Source organism: Hyperolius riggenbachi, chromosome 8, assembly GCF_040937935.1.
Source record: "Hyperolius riggenbachi isolate aHypRig1 chromosome 8, aHypRig1.pri, whole genome shotgun sequence".
Classification (NCBI taxonomy): Eukaryota; Metazoa; Chordata; class Amphibia; order Anura; family Hyperoliidae; genus Hyperolius; species Hyperolius riggenbachi.
The window spans coordinates 102,684,111-102,691,694 of record NC_090653.1 but is presented as its reverse complement, the minus strand read 5'-3'; positions in this window follow the sequence as shown (position 1 = coordinate 102,691,694).

Genomic DNA, 7,584 nt, shown 5'->3' with positions numbered 1-7,584 from the left:
TCAACCTGATGAAGCTGTTTACACCGCGAAACGCGTTGTCATTTTAAGTGCCATAATAAATTACTTATAGTTTCACATGTGTCCTGCAATACCATTGAACATCTGATAAGTACCCACCAGGGTGCCTCCTACCCCCCATCTTGTGCTATATGAAAAGTAGTTGTTTGTGGATCTGGATCTACTCTACAGGGTACTAACATACCAATGTACTCATGCCCCTGGTCTCCAAGGAGGTGGATATCTGTAGGCTCATTGTTATTAAAGGGAGCTTTCATATACCATTATAAAAAAAACTCCCAACTTTTACTGATACCTCCTTTTTGGGGCACCAAAGATCAGAAAAAACTCCTCATCTTTAATGCTAAACAATGGTGTTTTGCAAGGCCTACTCTCGCTTCCTGGCCAATGGGCCAATGCCACTGCACTGGGGACAAGAGGTCCACATCAACTGTGATATTTAGAGGACTTATCAGATAACAATATGAAACTCACATTGAGGTCCACAGCTCCTAATCTATGTCATCATCATTGAATAAATGAACATTTTCACTAGCATATTCTTTTTTATATGCACTGTTCTTGGAACAGGAGTTCTGAGCCACTGGAAGGGAGTACAAGATAAATGTGTATTGTAAATGCAAAACGAATCTAAACAGGGGCCAATATATACATCTTTAAAGAGGAAACTTTAACCAAGCATTGAACTTCATTCCAATTAGTAGCTAATATCCCCTTTCCCACAAGAAATATTTAGCTTTTCTTAAATAGATCATTGGATGGGTGGGTGAACTGCATGGCTAATATTGGGGTGAAACCCCTCCCACAGTGTGATGTCATGACCATGGTCCTGACAGTTTGCTGTCTGTGAACCTTGTTGCATTATGGGAAATAACGTCAACTGCCAAGCAAGTAGCACTATCTCCCTCTTTGCATAGAACTCTCAGTAACGAACATTCCGAACAGGTCACCTGGCACAACTAAAGATGTCACCACCAGTGATACATTTCAGAATGTAAATCAGGGAGAGGAAAGATTTTACAATGGGCAAATACTAATTAAATAATTTATAAGTTAATATAAGCAATTTTATTCATTATGTTATTTTCACTACAGTTCCTGTTTAGCTGTGACTCTGAACTTCCACTTTTCATAATTTCCAAAGACTTCACTATGGACTAATTGTAAGCTTCCACAGCTAGATCAATTCAATGTCATGTTACTGTCACCTGGCCAGCCCGCCTCATAGTTTCTAAATCATGTCCTCTTGGGTCAGCCGTTCTAATTTTCTATTCTCCACTGACTTGATTTACATTGAATTGGCTTTTTCAATTCATTTATATACTTCCATGGTTTTATCCACGTTACCTGAATTTCTATTATCCGCTTCTCAGCCTCTCCCCTGTCATGTCATCTACTACCCTCTCATTTTACCTCTGTAATGTCAGGCTGATAACATACTATGTAATTCATGCTCCATAATTATAAGCTACGTCTTTATGTGTTCATATGGAGTTGATAAGAAATGCACTTGGTTGAATCCTGACAATACTGGATATGGAAAAGACTGAGGGACATAGATGAGATCTAAACAGTACATTGTCTGCTTCAGGACATAGGCATGAAAGCACTGTGGATGATAGTTGTTTGTCTATAAATGAACCATCATATATAAAGGGAAAGGTGTTAAATGATTTGTAAACAAGAGGACCAGATATTCAACAGGCATTTTGAAGTTGAAAATCTTGACCATTCTATTTTTTGTTGTGCCTTTTCATACTTTTTACCATATTCTTGACAATCATATTTAGTGTGATCTGTTAATACGTCAGCTTGATTCCTATGCCTGTTAATTTGGGTGGGGCCATTAGTTAGAAAGGAAGTCAAATGATGCTATGAATATTCTACAGTTTGCATTACAATGGTGCTTTTAACTGGGCTTTTGGCATTCTTCCACATTGATCAATTATTATTAAGTAATGCCCTTCCTAATGCCTAACTCTAACATCTCCTCCTTAAAGGAAACATCAGGAGAATATTTAAAAAAAATCAGATCTACTTACCTGGAGCTACCTCCAGCCCGTGGAAGCCTATGTGCTCCTCGCTGCAGCTCCGCTTCAAGCTGGTCTCCAGGGTTCCCCTCTGCAGCAGCCGCCAACCCTGCTAGGTCAGTGGCCACTGCGCATGTGCAAGCTAGCAGAATGCTCCTGGCCACAGGAGTGAGTGGCGCAGTCACACGCATGCGCAGTGGCCGTTAACCTGGCTAGTTCGGTGGCTGTGGAGGGGACTAGTGTTGGGCGAACACCTGGATGTTCGGGTTCGGGAAAGTTCGCCGAACATGGCCGCAATGTTCGGCATGTTCGGGCCGAACCCCGAACTCCCCGAACATCCCGCTTTTGGGGGCCCTATGGGGTCGCAGGCATAAGGGGGGAGCATGCCCCGATCGCGGGGGGGGGGGGGTCGGAAATTCCCCCCACCCCCTCCGCTAGCGCTCCCCCCTCTGCCCGCTTCCCCATACAAAAGTTTCAGGAAGTACCGGTCCGGTGGTAGTGGGTGGCTGGCAGTGGGCGGCACTGTGAAGTGAGTGACTGAGGAGGAGGAGTCCGGAGAGTGACGCGTTGAGGGAGGCCGGGCAGCGGGCGGTTCAGCAGTAGTACGGTACTACTGCTGAACCGCCCGCTGCCCGGCCTCCCTCAACGCGTCACTCTCCGGACTCCTCCTCCTCAGTCACTCACTTCACAGTGCCGCCCACTGCCAGCCACCCACTACCACCGGACCGGTACTTCCTGAAACTTTTGTATGGGGAAGCGGGCAGAGGGGGGAGCGCTAGTGGAGGGGGTGGGGGGAATCTCCGACCCCCCCCGTGATCGGGGCATGCTCCCCCCTTATGCCTGCGACCCCATAGGGGGGCAGTATTCGGCCGAACAGGGCCCTGTTCGGCCGAACAGGGGCCCTGTTCGGCACTGTTCGGCGGCCATTTAGTAGTTCGGGGCGAACCCGAACTTAAAAGGCCGAACACCATCAGGTGTTCGGCCGAACGCGAACATCACCCGAACAGGGTGATGTTCTGCAGAACCCGAACAGTGGCGAACACTGTTCGCCCAACACTAGCTCAGGGGACCCAGGGAAACCAGTTTGAAGCAGAGCTGCAGTAAGGGGCACATAGGCTTCCAGGGGCTTAAGGAAGCCCCAGGTAAGTAGATCTGATTTTTTTTAAACCTTTCTCTGAAGTTTCCTTAAACATAATCCCATACCATACCACTAATGTTAATATCTTCCTAATGCTTAACCTTAACCCATGTACATTTATTCCTTACATCTAACCACCTAGCCCTAATTAATAGCCATATTCACTTATTCTGACCCCTATAAATAGGGCCTAACCCTAACTGATACTCACCCTTGTCATCTTCATTTCTAGTTGTATGATTTCGGAGTTGTACCTTGTCTATTGTGTAGCTGTGTTTTTATGTTAGGTGCTGGCCTTTGGTTATGTAACCCCCATAAACCAGCACCAATTGTTGAGCACTGGTGCTCAAATCTGACTGTCTACAAAAGCAGAATAGTGATACCCAAAGGAACAGGTGAATCACTATCATTTCTCTGTATAGTGTTTAGAAAAATCCAAATTTTATTAATGAAAACTCAGTGCTTTCATTTTGTCTAGATTGATTAGAATATAAGGGTTAGCCATTTGTTGTTCTTATTGAAAATGGGTAGCAATTGTCTTTTCCCCTGGCCATCTAAGTCCTCCTGCAGCAAGGTAGGGGGCACAGTACTCTAAACAAAGTTATACTACCAAGGTTTAAAAAAAAAAATATTTGGAAATTTTTAGCTGGTTCAGGTTGAAATTGAGAGACCATTTAAATCAGATAAAATTGCAAAAGACTTCTGTTGCACCCAGCTGTATTTATATAAATTTCATTCAAAAAGTGGCATTTTTTCTCGTTTCATGTTCCACTGTTGCTCACACCTCTCTTGTTATATCTGGTGCAAGACTGGATTTATACTTTTTCTGCCCCAAGTAAGTTGTGGCTCTCCTTCCTTGTGCAGCAGCGCCCCTCCTATTCCACATGCAGCCCCATCTTCCATGTGTATCCATGTACTGCAGCTCATCTCTTTCTAGAACAGATTGCATGGACATTAGCTTCCATTTTCTTGTGTTGCTCCCTATTTGCAGCCTCCTCTTTCATATGTATCAACCTATTTTTCATGTTCAGGCACCCCCTTGAGCTGTAGCTGCCCAAGGTCCTGGCCCTGGTGGCCTTTCTAGAAATCTAACCCTGATCTAATATGGAATGCTGAGTCCTAGAATCAAAAAGCGACCTGTAACAGCAATCACAATGATGCCACACCCTCCATTTACAGAAGTAATGGTGGGTTTTAGACAGGAAGGGGGGGGGGGGACTTTCATCATTACACCATGTCAGGCACGTGCAGAGGGGGTGCTCTGGGTGCCCAAGCACCCCCCCCCCCCTTTTAAAATACCCATTAAAAGGCCCCTTTGGCTGTAAAAAATAAGCCACAACCTGGTTGTGATAAGATCTGCCCACAGCACATGAGAAGCCCCACCCACAGGAAGCTCCTCCCCATCTGGGATACTTTAGAGTAAAGAGGTCCCATACAGGATTCCTGGTGTAACTATCCCTGCAGCTGTGTGGGTGTAGGTAGCATAGTGTTTCCTTGACAGCAGTGACCTCTCCCCTCCCCCAGCACCCACAGTGACCTCTCCCTTCACCCTGCACCCACAGGAACCTCTCCCTTCACCTAGCACCCATACTGACCTCTTCCTCTCCAGCATTAGCACTGCAGTGGTTCTGCCTCCTCCAGCACCCACAGTGCCCTCTCCCTACCCCAATGGCACCCTTCTTATCCCCAGCAGCACCCACACTGACGTCTTCTGATCTCTACTTCTCCCATCATCCACCCACACCCTTTTCCCAATAGTTGGGACCCAGTACTCACATGACACCAAGTACCTGTACCCAGGCCTAATATTGAATCCAGTACTCACACCTGCATACAGCCTCCATACGGCACCCACTATCTGCACGAAGCACACATTAAACTATTACCCACACCCAAAGTACCTGCATTTAAAACCCACGTGACACCCAATGCCCACCCAAAGCCAGCACCTAGTACAGGCATGGCACCAAGTATTCACACCCAGTACCTGCACCCAGCACCCACATGACATCCAGTACATGCACCCAGATCTCACATGGCACTAAGTACTTGTAATCAACACCCACATGACCCTCGATACCCACGCATAACCAGAACCCACATAACACACTGTAGACACACACAGAACCCACATTGAAAGCAGCCAGCGCTTCTGTGACTGAATGTATGTGTCAAGCAGAGGGGCTCAGGCAGAAGATTTGGGACAGTTTGAGAGCCGGGGAAGGGGGGGGGGGGTGGTGAAGATCACATGTCACTGCAGGGAAAGGGGGCTGAGGGGGCAGGTTCCCCTCCACTTGTAGGTACTACTGTGCTATGGGGGGGGGGGGGGCGCAAGGCCTATTTTCTTAATTTGAGCACCCCCCACTTAAGGACCCTCTGCACGGCCCTGCAGCATGTTAGTGAGTTTCCATAACGCCTGAAGTCACACATTAGTTGTACTCTGAATATTGGGTGCTCAGGCTGAATATATCGGTGCTGGTGTGGAGTCAAACAAACCCCTGTGTCAGCCCCTGGTTACAGAACATTAAATATTATTATAAAATGAAATTGAATATAGTACAAGAATACACGCTCCTTAACCCCAGGTCCTCCCATACATACATAAACGCATACATATTAGTATACACCAACCTAATTATTATATTACACGGTGGCACATAAAAAACATCCTCGTCGGTGCATAGGGATGGGCATCTGCCTATGTACTCCAGGGCTGGTTTTAAATGCCCCACCCGGTACAAAATGCAAATCTTCACACATGTGCAAATACAGTATGGCTGTGCCTGAAGGCTTTGTGCCACTGCACAAACATGGCCAGACTCGTGCCACTGCACAAACATGGCCAGACTCGTACCTGCACAGTATGGCCAGACTCGTGCCACTGCACAAACATGGCCAGACTCGTGCCTGCACAGTATGGCTAGACTCGTGCCACTGCACAAACATGGCCAGACTTGTGCCTGCACAGTATGGCTAGACTCGTGCCACTGCACAAACATGGCCAGACTTGTGCCTGCACAGTATGGCCAGACTCGTGCCACTGCACAAACATGGCCAGACTCGTGCCTGCACAGTATGGCTAGACTCGTGCCACTGCACAAACATGGCCAGACTTGTGCCTGCACAGTATGGCCAGACTCGTGCCACTGCACAAACATGGCCAGACTCGTGCCTGCACAGTATGGCTAGACTCGTGCCACTGCACAAACATGGCCAGACTCGTGCCTGCACAGTATGGCTAGACTCGTGCCACTGCACAAACATGGCCAGACTTGTGCCTGCACAGTATGGCTAGACTCGTGCCACTGCACAAACATGGCCAGACTCGTGCCTGCACAGTATGGCTAGACTCGTGCCACTGCACAAACATGGCCAGACTCGTGCCTGCACAGTATGGCTAGACTCGTGCCACTGCACAAACATGGCCAGACTCGTGCCTGCACAGTATGGCTAGACTCGTGCCACTGCACAAACATGGCCAGACTCGTGCCTGCACAGTATGGCTAGACTCGTGCCACTGCACAAACATGGCCAGACTCGTGCCTGCACAGTATGGCTAGACTCGTGCCACTGCACAAACATGGCCAGACTCGTGCCCGCACAGTATGGCTAGACTCGTGCCACTGCACAAACATGGCCAGACTCGTGCCCGCACAGTATGGCTAGACTCGTGCCACTGCACAAACATGGCCAGACTCGTGCCTGCACAGTATGGCTAGTCTCGTGCCACTGCACAAACATGGCCAGATCCGTGCCACTGCACAAACATGGCCAGATCCGTGCCACTGCACAAACATGGCCAGACTCGTGCCACTGCACAAACATGGCCAGACTTGTGCCTGCACAGTATGGCTAGACTCGTGCCACTGCACAAACATGGCCAGACTTGTGCCTGCACAGTATGGCTAGACTTGTGCCACTGCACAAACATGGCCAGACTCGTACCTGCACAGTATGGCTAGACTCGTGCCACTGCACAAACATGGCCAGATCCGTGCCACTGCACAAACATGGCCAGACTCGTGCCACTGCACAAACATGGCCAGACTCGTGCCACTGCACAAACATGGCCAGACTTGTGCCTGCACAGTATGGCTAGACTCGTGCCACTGCACAAACATGGCCAGACTTGTGCCTGCACAGTATGGCCAGACTCGTGCCACTGCACAAACATGGCCAGACTTGTGCCTGCACAGTATGGCTAGACTCGTGCCACTGCACAAACATGGCCAGACTTGTGCCTGCACAGTATGGCTAGACTCGTGCCACTGCACAAACATGGCCAGACTCGTGCCTGCACAGTATGGCTAGACTCGTGCCACTGCACAAACATGGCCAGACTCGTGCCTGCACAGTATGGCTAGACTCGTGCCACTGCACAAACATGGCCAGACTCGT